This window comes from Mauremys reevesii, linkage group 9 (assembly GCF_016161935.1).
Source record: "Mauremys reevesii isolate NIE-2019 linkage group 9, ASM1616193v1, whole genome shotgun sequence".
Classification (NCBI taxonomy): Eukaryota; Metazoa; Chordata; order Testudines; family Geoemydidae; genus Mauremys; species Mauremys reevesii.
Genome location: NC_052631.1, coordinates 76487522 through 76507713, shown reverse-complemented (window position 1 = coordinate 76507713; position 20192 = coordinate 76487522). Strand labels below are relative to the sequence as shown.

Here is a 20192-nt window from a genome sequence, read left to right as displayed (position 1 = left end):
ATGGGTTAAAACTTATATAAGCACCAGCTCCCATTGTAGGGATAACTATCTGTAAAACAATCCCAGCAATACAGTCTAAGAAAAAAAATCACTTTTCTTCTTTCCAAATATGATGGTTTTGTCCTATGTGAGGAGTAACCAAACTTCAGCTAAAACCTGAGAGTCCAGATAGCGCACGCAAACATATTTAAGGCCAGGAATTTCTACAGAGTGGGAAGTGTTTCCCTTAAAATCTTGACATTTACTGAATTATCACAAAGAATGTTTATGCTAAAACAACAAATTGCATTTATTGTGTTCACTTAGCCATCTCCCCTGTATTTTGCCTATTAATCCATCTCTGCTGGAACTATTTCCAACATTCCAAACTCCTGAGCCGCTTCAAAGAACCACCATTTAAAAAGAAAAAAATCACTTTTTCTAAGAAAGGTTACCATCATCCCTCCGAATATGGAGTTTTTTCCCCAGAATAGTGGTGTCAGGTCCCAGACAGGCAATGTGTAATCCTAGATCGATGACAACTTTAAGATTTAATATTGTACCATCAGGATTAGAAACATGAGCTGAAAACTGAGGTAAATTTTAGAGGCATTTGAATTTTTCTCTCTCTGAGCCCTGCATATTTGGACTCAATAGGGGAGGGATACATAAAGTTGTTCCATTAAGTAATAAAAACAAAAACATACTCTAAAACATTTCTCAAGCAGCAATTTTGTAACATAAGTGAAATGTAAAAACATGTGGGTGGGATCTGATAGTAAACTGGTAATGTTTGGGATGCAGCCATCCCGAACTCATGCATTTAAACTGTGACTTCATCTTTGCACCATCCTGTACACCACCCATCTACCCACACAGCTTAAGAAATGGTGATACCCATGTACAGAAACATGTTGCTCATTGCATTTATCATGCACCTTTGATAGGTCAGTGGGCACAAGGCAAGGCTAGCTTCCCCAGAATATCTAGCTTGCAAGCAGCAAATATTTATTAAAAATGATTTGAAACAAAAATATTTACTGCTTGCTTCCCCCCCCCCCTCTCCAAATTACTGCTGTGAGATACAGGATAGGAAATATGCACTCTTGGACTTGTGTTAAATTTTAGCAATATTCATGGTTGGAAAAGCAAATTTGTTCCAGTGGAAAGATGGGAATATCCCTTGCCAGTTCATAGACATTTGTTTCTGCCCCTTATAGATCTTGAGACATTGCACTTAAAAAACCTCCTCAACTTTGGGATTTATAAAAAGCCATTTAGCCATTCATAGATTTCTAAACTGTATTAGTTATAATTTTGCCTTCCTTCAGGGGCAGCAGAGTTGGACTTTAGGTTCTGCTTCAACCTGGCTTTATAGTTTGAAAGATACAGATCACACGTTTTTGTGTGGAGAAATTAAACAAACGTGTGTAGCACGACTAAAGTTAATGGCAAAAGAGGTGTATATAAAAGTTTCTGGGACAATCGGCATAGTTAATTTCTGTCTTTGACTCATGTAAGTTACATAGTCACCCTAAACCAGTGATACTCAGACTGAGACTCGCAAGCCACAAGTGGTTCTTTAATGGGTCTCCTAGTGCTCTCTGCAGTACAGAATATTAAAACACTGTGTGATTTAAGTATTAACCTATCAGGATATTTTTATTATGTTATTAACCAATTGTAGTTGATAAAATAATAATACTTGGTCAGTCATTTTTCTGTGAGAATAATATTATAAAAACTAAATATTTCCCCTGTGATGCTCTTTAAATATGAATAGATAGTACTATAGTAAATGAAACAATGAATTCACACTACTATGGCTCTTTTGGGTAAATTAGCTGATAGCTAATTTGGCTCCTAAACCACTGAGGTCTGAGTATCTCTGCCCTAAACTGATGCCACTAAAACCTTTATACCACTCTACCATGTATTTTATATATACACCTCTACCCCGATATAATGCGACCCAATACAACATGAATTCAGATATAACGCAGTAAAGCAGCACTCCGGAGGGGTGGGGCTGCACTCTCTGGCGGATCAAAGCAAGTTCGATATAACGTGGTTTCACCTATAACGCAGTAAGACTTTTTGGCTCCCAAGGACAGCGTTATATCAGGGTAGAGGTGTATTTACAGTAAAGAGTATAATATATCCTGGTATGTGCCATGCCAGTGAAGTTAAAAGTGTGTCTTCAGGTGGCACTGTCATACTGGTGATATTCTCCATCTGACATTCCATTTGCATGATTCAGAAGTATCATAGGAGTATAGGACTGGAAGGGACCTCAATTGGTCATCTTCCAATCCAGTCCCCTGCACTCAAGACAAGGCTACGTAACTCAACCATTCCTGAAAGGTGTTTGTCTAACCTATTCTTAAATCCTCCAGTGATGGAAATTCCACAACCTCTCTAGGCAATTTGTTCCACTGCTTAACCACCCTGACAGTTAGGAAGTATTTTCTAATGTCCTACCTAAACCTCTCTTGCTGCAATTTAAGCCAATTGCTTCTTGTCTTATTCACAGTGGCACATGCCCCGGAAATTCTGCACTCCCTTTTCATATGGTATCTACAAAAATTCTGTCGTTTAGTTCTCCCATGTAATATGTTGTAAAATAAATGAAGAATACCATCACTATTCTGTCAGAGATGAAGAAAATATGTTTATGGATTTAGTGTAATCTATATTCTGAAACTGCCTTAGTATGTAGCCAATAGAGAACTGTCTAGCTATATATAGTTCTGGATAAACAGAATATTCAGTGCAAAACCTTTTCTTAACAGGCAGTCATGTGGACTTGTGATCTTTCTGGAAAGGTTTGGAGCCCAGAAATCAATGATTAATCCTCCTCAATGCTGACCGCATGCTGTATGCACCAAACTGACTTTGGGTCCACCTATTACAGAGCATAGCATGTGACTCAGTTGACTTTTAGGGGGCGACGGACAGTAGCATGTGACATTTTGCTACACCACATGCCCTGTTGGAGATCTGCCATCACAAGTGCGGAGGGCATGTGGATCTGAGGAGCTGCACTTTTGGTATGATGGCAGAATGCCAGCAGATCGTGCCTGAAGCATGGGAGCTGCTGCTAACACTTCAAATGTTTAACTTACTATAATTTTCAGGGATCTGCAGTGCAGGTGTAAAGACATCATTTTGCCCACAGTGTTTGGATTAGCAGTAAATCTACTAATCCAACACAATGGCCAAGGGACTGTTGCTAGATCTATGGGGTCATAAATTCACAACATTCATTATTTTGGGCCCCAGATGGTTTTGAATGGGCATAATGAGATCTAGGAAGATGTTATATTCTTAGATCAACATTTTCAGTCCAGTCTCTTGTGAAACTCAGAGCCTTTGTATCCCTGAAGTGGCAGTACTTCATGCTGATTGACTGTGCAGGCTGTTATGAAAATCCACATTTTTATACGAGAATTATTTATTACTGAAAGCAAACGTTCTGCAACAAAAGTCCCTGTTTATGTAACTAGTTACTGTACCATGCCATTCTTGAAAATAAAATGGCTAGACCCTTGTTTATGGCTATGTTTTCACAGCAAAACAGGGAAGAGAAAAAAGGGGGAAAAGGGAAGTATTATTTTAGTAATGGGAAGACAAAGTATCATTAAGACTAGCTAGTGTAATAAATACATCTTTGAACTGAGAGGGGTGGTTTTTTTTTTAAATGGTTCTTTTGAACCTGGCAGTTGTAAGGAAGTGAAACTGAACAAACTTTGAAAAGCGTGCTTGTCTAAGACTCCTTACACCATATCTGGCTGAGAATACAGGTGGCCAAGCACAGAAAGTTCCTGCCAATTTCTAAAGTTACACTTTTATCCACTAAACAAGCATCCTGATCCGGGTTACCAAACAGGGCACTCAACAGGAGCCCCAAAGTGTGCATATTAAATATCACTTCTTCAACAGCCTGGGACATCCAACTTAGTAAAGCTTGATCTAATACTGTTTCACTCTTTTCCTGTACTCACTGGCTTTTAGTAATGGACCTTCCCAGGGGACTTCTCGCAGAACGTATCTTCTTGTAGAACAGTTGATGCACATGCTTCTATTTTAAAAAGCACATGTTCAGCACATTTTGCTTTTGTGAAATGAAATATGGTTTAAGTTTGTTTCAATAAAAAAGGGATTCTGCTGGAAGGACTTATGTCAAAGTGCAAAAGGTTTTATACACAATGAATAGTTTTTTTCCCCTCTTGAGGGCCAAGGAGGAGAAACTCAAATGTAACCATTTTGCCACAATAGCAGTTGCTGGTCTACTCACCAAGGAATTTACAAGACAGCTTGTTATGAAATCTACATCTTTTTATTTATTTTGGATTAGAATGATTTATTGTAAGAGTCACATCAAGAAAGCCAGACCTTGCCTCCAATGAAAAACTGAATATGAATTCACAGTAAACACTTTAAATGTCAAAGTTTAATGGACAATATTCAAAGGCCATTATTATAGTAACTATGCTTTTGTATCAGCTTGGGTGACGAGATATAATTATTTTAAATGCACTCTTCACAAAATCAATACAAATGTTAAATATAAACTGCAGTACATCTACATACAGATGTAGAATAGTAACAGAAGCCAACACAGCCAGGGAATTCAAAATTAAGCCTTCACAATCACTTTAATCATAGAAAAGGCACAAGACAACGAATTAAATAATGTCAGTCTAATAGGTTTAAAACCTTAGAGCCTGATCTTTAAACAAAGTCCTGAGGGCCACCCCTGTTTGCACCCTTGTATTTATCTAGTTCTGTGTTTGTATATGTAGTTATGTTTGAGCATGCAAAATTGGGTTTTGCATAGGCAAAGTGTTAGTAAGCACTATGAACAAACTGAGTTTCAAAGTGCACAAATCCTGAGTTAATGTCCAAACCCACTCCCAAAATCAGCCTCATCATAAAGTCAGAGAGTTTATATACATGTAGAAAGTTATTGTCTCATGTATATGTTGGCTCTAGTTCAGTGATTCTCAAACTTTTGTACTGGTGACCCCTTTCACATAGCAAACCTCTGAGTGCAACCACCCCCTTATAAATTAAAATACTTTTTTATATATTTAACACCATTATAAATGCTGGAGGCAAAGCGGGTGTGGGGTGGAGGCTGACAGCTCGTGACCCCCCCCCACATAATAACCCCATTACCCCCTGAGGGGTCCCAACCCCCAGTTTGAGAACCTCTGCTCTAGCTGGGGCCATCTGCCAGCATGACTCAGCAGTATTTTCCCTGAATTTTAATGCAGGGTTTTAGCTTCTGTGCCTAGTGAGACTCATCAGAAGACCCCCCATATTCCTATAAAAGGTATGTCTACACTGCAAAGAAAAATGCTTGGAGGAGAGTCTGAGTGTGGGTCAATTGACTCAAACACATGGGGCTGGTGCTGTGAGGCTAAAAATAGCAGTGTAGACATTCTCACTTGATCTGGAGCCGGGCTCTGAGACTCAGTGCCATGTAGGGTGACCAGATACCAGGTGTGAAAAATCGGGACAGGGAGTTGGGGGTAATAGGCACCTATATAAGAGAAAAACCCAGAATATCGGGACTGTCTTATAAAATCGGGACATCTGGTCACCCTAGTGCCATGGCTTTTTCTTTGCAGCGTAGACATACCTAAAGTGTTTCAGAGACTGCCATCCTATTACAGGAAACTATTGTCAGGTCCTTAACCAGCTCTCCCTACAGACCTTAGTCCTGCCTTGTAACACTCACGGTCTCCCAGCACTCTTGGGAGAAACCCAGGGAGAAACCCAAACCTTACGAAGTCTCCTACACACATACATACATCTCACCACCGCTGGAGCACAGCTGATCGATGGACCCATGGTAGACAAGTGTCTATCTGCTTGATAATATCAGTGGAATGAACCTGTAGAGAGGTAATATAAGGAGACTGATCCTTAGAGGTATTCCAATACCATTGTGCAGAGTATGCAATAACTACTCAGAAGGTGGGAAAGCTCTTTTGTATCAGATTTAAGATCCATATCCAGGTTCTGAAGAAATTGCTTCCTTTGAGCAGTTTATGTATTAGAGTAAAGACAAAATTGAAGAATTTGATGTAACCTGAGAGGCATTTATCTCTTAGATAAAATAAAAACAGGCATGTGCTCAATTTTGTTCGTGTTTTTTGTCTGTCTGTAAATGTTACTTGCTTTATGAATCAGTGTTTTTAATATTAATAGACATTAACATTATATGGAATCATGTGGGAACTGAGGGCCAAATCTTATATTGCTTACTCACTCCCTATACAGACAAAGCCTCCCCCTGAAGTCAATCAGAGCTTTGCCTGAGTAAGGACTGCAATATTTCATATTAAAATAAAAACTATGAACCGATAAATCCATGTGTCTCCAGAAAGGTCCTACAATAATTCATTTTCTAACTGGTACAATATATGCACAAATTTTATTTTGTGCAGATTTTACTCTAAGTAATCAAACAATATCTACTAATGTATTTTACCTGGGTGGGAAGAGACTACAGAAATGGAGAGTATAAAATATTTCATTAATCCTAGCACTAAAAAAATATGGTATGGAATCATACAGGGAAAATGAATGGTTAGTTTCTATTTATTTAGTGACTACAGCATGCTAGTCTCTATTTGCTATTAAATTTAAATTACAACTCAGTTCCAGTCTTAAACTATCTATACTTAATAAAACAGAATACACTGTAGATAACTGCCCACTATGGAACTTCCAAAGTTACCCCCACAGTATTTTTGGAGAACAGCAAATGGTACAAATATTAATTTGAGATTGATTTATTCTGTCTTGTTATATGAATTTTTGTTTTGTTGCCAGTTCATTATAAGAGGTTAGAGTTCTTTGGCAATGGCTAGTGATGGCACTAAAATAGCATGAAACTATGGCAGTACGCATAGGGCCTAATTCTCTGCTAATTTACCTCAGTGTAAATCAAACCTATCTCCATCAAAATCAGTGGAATTTACATTGATGCAAAGCTGGTATATCTGAGAAGAGATCAAGTCTATAGACTTCATGTGTCAATGAAAGAGAGATTCTGGGCTAAAAGTAAATTACGTTACTGATAGCTAGCGACCATAGCAACTACATAAAGGGCATGACATCGATAATCTGTCAGCTCTGTTCTGGAATACTTGACTGAAATTGTTCAGCTGATTGTTGATTCCATTGGAAACACTGACTGACTATAGGAACAGAGAAATAGTAACTAGCTTGTAATGATACAGATTGTTGCTAAACTTGATCCTGTGAAGTTCTGAATCCTGTCCCCCAAACTTTACCATTCCTTACCTGTGAGTCAATCCATGGCCACTACATTGTAAAAGAAATTAAAAAAAACCCACAAATTTATATTGATCGTATTTGAAAAACTAGCTATTAAGGTTATTAGTTGTACAAAAAAGGCAAAGTTCTATATAATCTTAATAACCAGGAGCAAATAAAAATAACATCGTTGCTTTAATAGTGCATGTGGAAATAACTGAAGCTTCCCAAAGCTGATTGTGGCACAAGAGGTCAAGTTCTCATGAACTCACTACTTTAGGCATATAGAAAGTAAAATATCTCACCAGAAGACTGTGATGGGTGATACATCAGCCTCAATATTAAATGTCACATCAATGGTGTGCAACTGAAAATTCTTCAGATAAATCCTGGAGTAGTTTTTGTTACAGCTCTAATCTTGATTTAATTGTTTATGATGCAGCTCACTAACTGTAGTAGCAAATGCATTGTCTGCTCACTTTGGGTGCAGTTTATTGGGATAGAAGTTTGTTTTTTCTTCTCCCCTCCCCTGCAGCCTGCAATGGAATTCTTCAAGAAAACCTACAGGTGTCCTGACTAGAGACTAAGGGCCAGATCCTCAGCTGAAGTCAATGGAGTTATAGCAGTTACATTAGCTGAGGATCTGGTCCAATGTATTTCTGCTTAAGGAAGTTGAAATCTTAGGAAATTTTACCCAGCTCTGTACTATGCATGATCTAGGGGGTTTTTGAGGGAAAACAGCTGAGCTCTATAATTCTAAAATCAACACTTAAAAATGTTGTTAGTGACAGTGATGCTTCCCTTCGCTTATCTTTATCTTTCCCCGCAGAAGTCCCCAGCTGTCATATCGGTGCCTTGTGTGATGCAGGTTAGAACAGCCTTTATACAACTTTAACTTGTGCCCAGGGACTGGCCCAGTGGGGATCATCCTCTGGATCGGGGTATGGGAAGGTGATTTAAAGTCAAGGACTGGAATATTTCAATATACGAATAAATACAAATAATGCCAAACAATATGATTCTGTTCAAGCTTAAGCTATATGGTCTTTACAGATCAATACTGAAGATGGGCTACTCATCTTCATGACATCATAATTTGATTAGTTTAGAATATGTCTCCAGGAACTGCTTTCTGAATGATCATAAATTAAACTAGATGAAATCAGTTTTTTGTTTTAATGCCTGGTGACCTGTCTTGTTCAGTTTTAGACCACAAGGTTTCCAGAGATCTTTAGCTCTTCAAGGCTCTTGCATGCAGTATTATTAAAGTAAGTGTTTTTGCTTCATGGCCTTGTTTCAGATAGTTATTATTGAATTATGTATACTGAATGCTCAGTATAATAAAATGAAACCTTTAGTGCTTCTATATTGTATATTTATCATTGGTTCAGCACTCTACTGGAGCACTCTACTTTCACATGTTGAGATCGCAAAAAAGCTACTTTTATATATTAGTTGGCAGGGGCGATAAAGCCTCCTGATTCAGTGGGTGCACTGTACTTAAGCCCCTTCATTTTCCGTTTAAATTGATTTTTATCAAAAAAAATCCTGGGTTTTACAAAAAGTATTTGTTTTTTTTCCAATTTTCACCCTACTTTTATATCATTCAAATATATAAAAAAAGAACTTGTTTTTATTAGGAAAATACAATACATTGCATGAGATATATGTATTACAGTACTACATTAGTCTGTGTATATATGCAAAGCTGCCTGTTGAAGTAAGACTATGTATTAATCTAGATGCACACAAACAAACAGGCATGCATGCAAGCTCTGAAGTATGTGCGCATCTGAATGTACTGATGAATCTCATGCCCATCACGTACGCATTTCAAGCTATTAGCAGATAACAATTTAAAGATCTAACACATTAAAATGGGAAGAAAATGAAAATCTGTATCAGAATATGTTTCTGAACACAGGGAAGTATTCAAAATTTAAAAAAAGAAAAAGAAAAGAAAAGAAATGAAATTGAGCATAAATGCCACAAATGATGCGGCCCAATAATTAAATGTAAATATTTATAGGTTAATAGTTCTAAGTCTACAACAGTAAACTGTTTATTCAAATGAAAAGTTTTATTTGGGGATTAGAGACATATTTTCTTAAACTCAAAGGTGGCATTGTGTTTTGAGTTCTGTCTAAGCTCTTCAGCAAACCTCATTGAATTTCATTCAGGAAAGCATTAATCTACTGAATATTCCCCCCCCCCCCGTCCACCAAAATAAACCCCAATATTTACCCAGAAAATTATTAATAGTTTTTTCCACTGATTTTCACCTGTTTTTGTTATTGTTGTAATAAATATTAATAAATTCCCGGGAAAAAATTAAATAAAATAAAAACTGAAAATGAAGGGCCCTAACTATCCTAAACTCTAGCATAACGATAGTGCAAAACAAAACAAAGACTAAATACAAAGAGAGGATGATTATTTATTTCAATAACTCAATCATATTATATTTATGATACTCTACTAGTAATAACAAAATGATCATGCATAGTATTGCAATATATACTTGCAGCACTACTCTCCACCCCAGTACCGTAACTCCAATCCTGGCCTGGTGCGGCAGGGAGGCCTACAGGGGCAGGAAGGGAGTTGGAGAGCAAGTCTGCCCCAAACTCACCTGCACTGGTGGTTCCTGTCCCACAGGCTGGGCCCTGCTCCTTACTCCAGGAGTTTTGACCTAGCACATGGGGTCACAGCACTGCTCAGGCACCCTTGGTTTCATGATTTGTACAGGTGCAGTTGAACCTATGAACCCATGCTGAAGGCACCTCTGCTAACCATGTATGTAAAATTGATGATCTTGTACCCTTACACAAGCTGCTGAAGTGTGAGAAGCTTTGCTGGATGCTCCTAACACTGCTAAAGAAAGGCATCACCTCAACAGAAGGTGTGACAAAGGGCAGCATAAAAAATTCTCATTTACATTCTTAGTGTAACTAGTTATCACAACCTGAAAGACATCAGTCAAAATGCTGAGCTCATGCAAAGTCAACTGAAGCAGCGTTAGATGTAGCAACAGAATAAGAACAACAAGCAAGCGAGACATGTCCACTGAGTTCCCAAAGGGACTGTATTAAAAAACATGTAGCTTCCAAGTTCCAACAGAGAAGACGAGAAAAGCCAATCAATGATAACTGTGGTCAATTCCTTGCTGAATTTTTCTCTCATGCTATCATTGCATCTCTTGTCACTCTGTATGAGTGATTCCAGTTCATGTCTGAGCTACCTGTATTTTTGAAGGGTTTTGCCAGATGCAGTTGAAAAGGGAAGAGGGTTTGCTCTCTGGTCCCAAGCTTTATATCCAGTCAAACGTCACTCCCACAAGACACAAAGCAGGTGTGAGGCAAAGGGGCTTAAACTCCTTTTATATTCTCCTAAACCTGGGGTTTGCAATGGGTCTGACTGCCTTATTCCTGCAGCTGAGATGTGCCAGGGCACAGGAGCAGCATAGTTACATTCTCTTTCCCCAGGCCACATCCTTTGCTCTACGGACTGGGAGGGCATCGGCGTAGCAGCCACTAAGCAAGAGGAATCTTCAGCTGGCAAGATTTGGCTGCAAAGTACAAATCATGGTGCCACCAAAACACTTCTCAGGTATCACAGTCTGATGCTGATGCCTCCAGCCTAAATGCTAATGTTTGTGGAAGGGCACCAGAAGATTAGAAAGCCCTCCACATACCAGTACAGTAAAATATTCCTCAGTATATGGTAGTAATGGAAATGGGCATGTGCTCTTGATGTGTATGATAAAAAGCCTATGCACAACAGGATGAGTTAAGTATTCACTCATGGTAGTTTTAATCTCTAGTTTCAGTTTTGTTGAATTTTTGTTTTTACAACAGACTTTTAGGGTATGTCTACACTGCAATTAAAAACCTGCAGCTGGCCTGTGCCAGCTGACTCAGGCTCATGGGGCTTGGGCTATGGGGCTGTTTAATTGTAGTGTAGACATTCAGGCTCAGGCTGCTCTGGGTCCTTCCCACCTCACAGGGTCCTAGAGTCCCAGCTGAGCCCAAAAAGCTGCACTTCAGTTAAACAGCTGCTTAGCCTAAGCCCTCTGAGCCTGAGTCAGCTGGCATGGGCAGTGTAGACATACCCTATTTCCTCTGCAGTCATGGGAGTTTACACATTGAATTCAATGGGAGCAGGACTGGTCTTTTAAAGTTACTTTGCAATATAATTTTACTATGCCCAGGTGTGTAGGTAGGGGATGGTTTGAGGAATGTGAAGAGGTAGTCTGAGGGTAATATTTTATTATCTATTTTTAGATGTGGTCTCAGTGGTTATCTGTTTTATTTATTTTTTATTATAGTGTTTTATTCATTTTGTGGATTTTAAACTTTACAAAGCACCAAGAGCCTAAAATAGCTTTATGAAATCAAAAGAAAGAACTAAACATTGCTATATGGCAATTGTGTGTTTTAATCGGTTGCTGATATATATCGGTATAGCTGACTTGTAAAATTTACAGGGCTACTAAATTTGGTTCTTTTACTTATAAAGAATGCCAGTTTGACTGGAAAGTTCATCTGTAAATGCAACATTACTCCAGAAGTGTTTTTATTTCTAGTTTTTACTTGCTAAAAGATTTAAGAGCATTATCTAGTAATAACAACAATATTCAGAAAGAAAAGGTCAATTTAATTGGAACTACTATTTCCTGAGGTTTAAAAGGAAAATGTTGAAGCTAAAGATGACATTGACAAATTGCTACTATTTATTTAAATGGTGTAATGCAATCTACCAGTAGTTCTATAATCTGCATGTTTGAAGCAGTTGACCCGTCCAACTAATGCAAACAAATTAGCCTCCTGGGTACTAGCTATATCCTATAAGCAATTAAATGTTGTAATTTAATATTATTTAATACATAAATTCTTTTAGCTAAAATATTTTAGGGAATATGGGTGAAAAAAATAGAACACATGATCTAGTTAAGCACAGTGAAGTCCATGCCGGTTAATTATGTGTTTCTCTATAATCCATACAAAATATATGTAATGGTAATGCAAGGTTTTTTTCATTGCATCACAGGGTCATGCAGAGGTTGAGAAGTGCACTTCTTCCCCATCCCTCAGCATACATCTGACCCTATGAGACAAAATCAACTGCCCCGATAGCTCTTAACATGTTTCTATTTATCAATACATTAATTTCCCTCATATGTTTTTTAAAATCAATTTTATCATTTAAAAATAATTATCTTAAATTGGGCTGGAGGACAGACTTCAGAGGGATAACTCTTGGTTTAAACATACCCTTAGCTTCAAGAGAGTTGCTGGGTTAGCCCTATAGTGTTGAGCATGTCGCACTATCTAGCTCTAAGGGACTGATCCAAAGGCTATTGAAGTCAACGGGAGTCTTTCCATTGATTTCAATGGCCTTTGGATCAGACCCTAAAAGAATCGCTAGCCAATAAAGCGTCATACGGTGAGAAGGATTGATTTAATATCATTCCTTGTCACCTTTATCTATTAGGAAAGTAATGGACCTGTGTAACATATTGGCTTTCCTTTAGATATATCACTGACAGGCAATAAAGTCTTTACAGGAGTTTATGGGACTTGGTCACACAATTACTGGCCTGTCTATGAAAATTCCCAGGTTGCAGTAAATCAAGTATTTTCCAGCGTACTAATACACTTACATGAACTTTTTTGGAACATGATTCAGAAGGAGACAGAAAAAGAACTCCTAGAAAATTCCCAGACCTGACCATTGCAGATAAAGCTCTTTCTGTGCTATAACGATTACTAAGCTGCTTTCTTATTTGAATCACTTTTGGAAGAAGGTCCATTTTACCATGAACCAGGATTCAAATTGGGCAGTTCACAATGAACTTAGAAAAGGAATGGGAGAGATCAGGCATTATCTAAAATGATCAGTCTGAGGACCCTACAAAGGGTGTGTAGCAACCTTGAGCATCCTGCTGCCTGAACTTAGGTGGATTGTTGTAGATGTGTTCTGAGAGGAATGGTGTTTGGCTGGGAAAGGCCAGTGCTTCATTGTGGGGGTCCTGCACTCAGATCAGGAGGTAATATCTGCCATGGTGGCTCTGCCATTGGAGCTCCTGGAATGCTGCCTCAGTTCAGCAAAACTGGAAAATAAAGTAATACGAGGTTTATGATGCAGCTCACTAACTGTAGTAGCAAATGCATTGTCTGCTCACTTTGGGTGCAGTTTATTGGAATAGAAGTTTGTTTTTTCATCTCCCCTCCCCTGCAGCCTGCAATGGAATTCTTCAAGAAAACCTACAGGTGTCCTGACTAGAGACAAAGGGCCAGATCCTCAGCTGAAGTCAATGGAGTTATAGCAGTTACATTAGCTGAGGATCTGGTCCAATGTATTTCTGCTTAAGGAAGTTGAAATCTTAGGAAATTTTACCCAGCTCTGTAATATGCATGATCTAGGGGGTTTTTGAGGGAAAACAGCTGAGCTCTATAATTCTAAATCAACACTTACAATCCATACAAAATATATGTAATGGTAATGCAAGGTTTTCTTCATTGCATCACAGGGTCATGCAGAGGTTGAGAAGTGCACTTCTTCCCCATCCCTCAGCATACATCTGACCCTATGAGACAAAATCAACTGCCCCGATAGCTCTTAACATGTTTCTATTTACATGGGAATGGGAGAGATCAGGCATTATCTAAAATGATCAGTCTGAGGACCCTACAAAGGGTGTGTAGCAACCTTGAGCATCCTGCTGCCTGAACTTAGGTGGATTGTTGTAGATGTGTTCTGGGAGGAATGGTGTTTGGCTGGGAAAGGCCAGTGCTTCATTGTGGGGGTCCTGCACTCAGATCAGGAGGTAATATCTGCCATGGTGGCTCTGCCATTGGAGCTCCTGGAATGCTGCCTCAGTTCAGCAAAACTGGAAAATAAAGTAATACGAGTTTACCCTCAGCCTGGCTTTTATGTGCCTTTCACAGCTATTTTAGTACTGTGGTACTTCTGCCAGAAGAAATGGTTTCCCCCTCCCCGAAACTGTTTAGTGCCCACTATACTTGTCAGGCTCCAAAATACCAGCATGAAGTCTTCAGGGATGGTATTTGCACTTCATTGAACTAAACCTCAATGTGGAAGACACAGCAAAGGACTTAAAGGCACTGTCAAAGGTGCTTGAATTAAAGAGCAAATATAGCCTAGAGCCACCAACCCTTGCTCACCTGCACAGCCTTCCACATTCTGGCCCCAAACCTTTCCTCCATCTTTTCATACAGAATGATCTAATTTGTCTTAGGAGATCATTGACCAATCAAATAGAAAGACTAATAAGGTACAGTTGCTTCCACTTGTGAGAACCTGCTCATTCTACTTTGCTGCAGGAATTGACAACCTGCTTATGATAGGTCTTTTCCTCCGATGGAAAATAATGATGTGTTTTCCCTTTCTCTGAGGAGTAATTAAGTGACTCACAGACGAGAGAAAGAAAGACACTTGTCACAGGGGAAAATGATGATCAGTGGAAAACGGGTGTCTAACACAGTAACTATAGACATTTTAACCCATTTGTCCAATGTCTTAAGTAGCTTCAAATTCCTCTGGTTCTTAAAAATGAGCTGAATCTTTGCTACTTAATATTAATTTCTGTTGACTTGAGATTTTTAAGCTAAGGTTTGTTTGAAAAAAGGTTTTTAAATACATGGTAAGTACAGTCTTTTCCAAACTCTTGTACAACACTATTGAATTTCCCTGTGTTGGATGGTGTTTGTATTTTTAATTACTATATTATATTGCAATGCCTTATAACCTACTGTGAAAGATACTGCTACTTTAAATCCTAAACAATTTTGATTGCTTTGCAGACTAGTCCAACCTAAAGTTAAAGTACATTTACAAAGAAACAAATCCACATTAACATGAATGATAACATATGAGGTGTTTTAAATGAACAGTAATTAAAATTTAGTAGGATGATAATATGGTAATTAAATAGCAATTGTTTGCACAGGATCACTTATTGAGTTTAATAAGTATGTAAGCGATATTAATCTGGTTGTCATGCAATTACCTCATTGGAATGGGAGGGGGAAACATATCATGAAATGCAAAATCCACTTTAAAAATAATAATAAAGGTGTGACACAACCCAGCAAAATACAATGAACTCATTGTCCGGCTATATCAGAAGAAGGACAGGAGACACCGGATATGGTTTAATTAGGCTGCAATTTTATTATTAGCTGTCTGGGAGTATCCGGCAGATAAAAGTGTTCAGTGCAGGTAACTCCACAATCATTTCAATATCTACCTGAGGGCTTCCTTCGGCCCACCTCCCCCGTTTCTATCTTGGTCCCCAGCCAACCCATTGCTGGGACCTTACTATCCCTGCCCCCTGAATTCAGGTTAAGGCGGGCTATAAAGAAGGCAGGATTGGCTCCCTACCATGCCAGTCATAAGCGCCCTGAACCCCCATTTCCGCTCCTTTAACAAATACCTCCTTTTCACTCCTTTACCAAACTATTTATCTCATCACTGTATCCCCTTTCCTACGGGGTACCTGCACTGGATATCCACCCCACACTTACATAACGAGTTGTGACATCACAGTCTAACTCCTGTTCCCTGTTCACCCCAAGTCCCCACAAACTCACTGGTGAAAAAACACAGCTCCGCCTTGTCTAATCTGGCCATGAGGGGAAAATTCTTTCCCAGCCCCCCAAGAAAGGGGTGGCTAGCACAGTGCCTACAGTGGATCCTGACCAAACCTGGTATTTCACCACTTTCAAGGGTGGGAGGGTGGGTGCTGCTCACCCTGGTCTGGGGAAAAGGGGGCTTCTCCTACCAGGCTTGGCCTTTATCAACTCCCATCTCTTCCGGTCCTTGAGGGATGAGGCAGTGACGCTATGCTGACCCGTTCCAGGTCAGCAGCAACGTCCATGCCTCTCTGCCTGCCCCCCTTAAAGTGGTATACCCCATCCCCCAGCAAGCCAGACAACAGGATCCCTGCTTAAGGTGTGGTGTGGTCACTCTTTCCTTCCTCACCTCAAACTACTGGGAAATTTGGTTAGATGCAAGAAGATGAGCCTCTCCCCCCTTTGCAACTGAGGAAGGGGCTGTTGACTATAGCAGTCCCTGAGCTCCCTGCACGTTGGGAAGCAAAAGGATTTCTCGCTGGGGGAGGAGGAGAAGTTATGGCTCAACTCCTCCCCTTTACCAGCCAGTAGAGTGAGTCTAGCCCACTAGGGGGCAGTAGTTTGCTCCATCCTAATAGAAGATGAAGTAGATTGCAGACCCCCAGGAGCAGGAAGCAACCTAGCATAAATCGTATCTGCCTGAAATGGTCTCTCCCGTGCCCTTTCTGGGGTGGTTCAGCTTCATACAGCTCCCTGTACAGGGCAGTGGCATTAATGGCTGTTAGCGCAGACCCTCTCAATGGACCAAATCCTGCTCCTGTCTCCATAGCTCCCCCACGAAACAGAACAGGGGCAGCATTGCTGTGCTGGCAGGAGATACAGTGGGGATACTGGAGGGGATACAGTGATCACTGCCACTACACAGCTGCACAACAGATTCCTGTGGAGGACAGATGGGATTATACACTCTGCTGCTATGAAGATCCTCTCAGCCTTCTCCATATTGGGGTGTACAAAGGCTGTGGAATCACTATGGCCTCAGGCCTGAAGTACCAGTGCTGTAACAGTTCAACAGCCGCTGTGAGGATCCCTTCTAGCCGAGCCCTCATGCAGACATACCTAGCCCATAGTCTGTCTTGCTGAAAGACAAGCAGTGTTATGCGTGTATATTTGAAGGTGTTATGGATAACAACATCTATTCATATTACCCAGAGCACCTTGAAAATATAGACTAGGGCTGGATAACTCAGTCATGTTCACTTTTCCAAACAACTAATTGTAAAGTGACTTGATGATAGTCTCATCCTAGACTATAGTATTCAATACTATACAATAATTTTACAAAATCAATGTAAATTCAATACTCTGTGTGTGCAAAAACATTCTCCTGAAACCTGTGAGTTAAGTCATAGATTTTAAAAAAATAGGCTAAATGTTCAGTTTCTCTCCGACACTCCCTGAAAAATCTAGGCAAAGGGAGGAACCACCTAAAAAAGCCTCTGACCAGATTTACACAGGGAGTTTTCATTTCAATCTTCTCTCAGAGGGGAGCAGTTTTCAGACCATTCAAGACACTGTCATACGTGTGAACAACTCCCTTTAAGAGCGCAGGAGGTATGAACTGCTCCTCAGGGCAGCAAGCACTACAGAATGAATTTCTCCATGGAAACATGATGTGCAGAATATGTTCTCCATCCTTCCTCATATCCAGCACCCTTGCCCTAACCTTCAGATCTTTGGCCATGTGGTGCTCATATGGAGGGGCTTCTGTGAGCCCAAGGGGGAGGGGAAGCATGCTGTGGAGCCACTTGTGGCAAAAATATTTTTGAATTTTGGTTTAATGCTTGGCAGAGAACAACTTTTTTCACAGGGCCATTCTGTATCATTGAGGTGTGTCACACATAGAGGTTTATAACGGAAATACTGACATAACTACCATAAATCACTGCAAATACACTACTGTAATTAATACTTTGAAATTTTAAAGAATGGCTAGGTATTTATTAAGAGAACTTTAGCTAGCTAGATATCAATTACAACACTTATAAATGTCACTTTGTACTTTAAAGAATTATTTGATATTTAACTTGCCATGGGCTATCATGTTCATTAAGTGCCTGATACACAAAAAGAAAATCTTGGGGCAGTTCTGTGGGATTTACACATTAATGAAGTTTTCCACAGTATTTGTGTGACAATTATACATGTATTCATCATTTCCTTCATGCATCACAGCAGCTTGCAAACTTCCAAAAGGAAAACATGAAATCAGATTTTAAAATGGAGGAAAAAGGACAGTCTATATATTTAATTATAAGCTATCCATCCATAATGAAACGAATTTGGGGAAAGTGCACAATGTCTGTAATCCAGAGCAGTGGTGAAACACTGACTACAATTTACAAGTGTAGGGCTGTGAAACAAGACCATATTTTCAGTTCTGATGTTTATGTGGAGAACCGTGATACTCATTCTAGAAGTAAAAGAATGTTCAACTCTGTTTTGTTCAGCACACAAATTAAAAAGGGGTTGTGTAGTTTCAAACAGGACCTTTAGGGGGAGCTGCTTTTTTTGCCTCCTGGCTGGTGGACCAGCAGCACTGCCCTGGGAAATATGAGAGGGTATAGAGAGTCAAGTAGCCTTTTCCCCTGTATTGAGAGAGCTGCTGGACAGCCATAGCTCAGTCCAAAGGGGGATCAGGGCAAAATCAAAGTTAGGAAGAGCTTTGCACAGCGAGGAGAACCCTGGCCAGGGAAAGTTAAGGAGACAGCAGCAGACATTATGGTGTCTGTTTTAGTTCTATTATAATACAGTTCCTTTGAACTTCCCAAGCAAGTATTTCTGTGCTTGTATATTTCTCCCAAACATCCCTTTCAGCCAGACTACAGCACATGTACATTATCGGACTCTACTTTAATCAGCAAATAATTAGTGTAGTGACTTCTATACCACCTTAGGCTTGAGAAATATAGGGCCAAATTCAACTGTATGTTCTGGCTGCTTTGTACAGCTCTGGTAATGCAAGGCCGACTCAAACCCAGTTACCAAGCTGGGCAAGTCAGGTTTAGCATTGCTTTGTTTTACCACAAAGCAGTTGCAGAATACTGATGAATTTAACCCATAGACAGAAGATTATTTTCTTTTGAGGGGGTGGGGGGAAACACTATTGGACTTTACAGTGGTTTCAGGCCCATATGTATTACGGAGAGCACATCATTATATTTAGCTGATACTGCTAAATATTGGGAAGGCTTCACCTACTGTATCTGCACATTTATTCTTGTAAAATTATCATTTTGGGGAAAAGATAAAAGACTTGTGTTTGGAAGAGAGAAATGTGCAGAAGGCATTGCAGCTCTAAGGTGTGCTTGTGTTGTGTCAGTTTTCATTTTTATAACCATTTTATCACTGTTACGGGTGATTCAATAACCATTCAATAACATTTTAGATGCAGCCTTCTTAGTGTAGAGCTAGAAACAAACAAGGGAAGAGGTAAAGGCAGATGATTAAATGGACTGAAAATCCAAGCTGACACACTGGTGCTGATCGTACCAAACTGCGGTCAGAGGACAGGTACAAGAGCATGAATAAGGACATACATTATAGCTTAAATTCTCAATTTCTATAATACACAAATTTTTCAAGAGGATGGTATCAAGAAAAGACAAATACCAACCATATTCCACACATTGTCAAATCTTCTCGGTTGCAAGTTAGTGGAGTAATGCTCATTGCAAACCTTTTCAAAAGAATTCTGTAGTTTACTCAATTGCCCATGCAGGCTCAGCGGAGCCATTACCATGTCTATGGCCATATGTAAGCATCTTGCTGACTTAGATCATTGACCCAATAGTTTGAAATGTCTTCATAGGAGGTTATGCTCTAATGTGTCTAAACCTACTTAGAGATTTTTTTTTTCATTTGCAGATCATTGACCTGGTACATGAAAATATTTTCTCTCCATAGGAGGCAGACCTCTTTCTTCCTCTGATTTTCAAACCACCAAAACTTTGCAGAATTACAGTATTTCTTTTCGTATTACATCAAGCAACACGATCCTTTACTCAGGCAGAACTCTTGAAATTGTTTTTACAAAACTTTAAATGTACATTCTATATATTAAAATTTTATATTTGTGTGTGTCTAATATTTCTCTCCAACCATTAAAGATATTTATTTCTATCCACCTTTATAAATAATAAAGAGGTAATTTAACATGAAAATGTGATTTCTGTGTGTGTAATTCTCCAGTCACTCAAATTTTGCTTCCATTTTGAACAAGAGTGGCCATACTGGGTCAGATCAATGGTCCATCTAGCCTAG

The 20192-nt window shown here is 39.4% G+C and overlaps 1 long non-coding RNA gene across 1 annotated transcript in view; it reads left to right on the top strand.

The window, feature by feature from the left end:
• LOC120371441 overlaps positions 1 to 19967 on the top strand; it is a 62066-nt gene extending 42099 nt beyond the window's left edge. Inside the window, exon 3 of the long non-coding RNA XR_005584351.1 lies at positions 19797 to 19967. This is a non-coding gene — a long non-coding RNA (uncharacterized LOC120371441). The remainder of the gene's footprint in view (positions 1 to 19796) is intronic.
• The last annotated feature ends 225 nt before the right edge of the window (positions 19968 to 20192 follow it).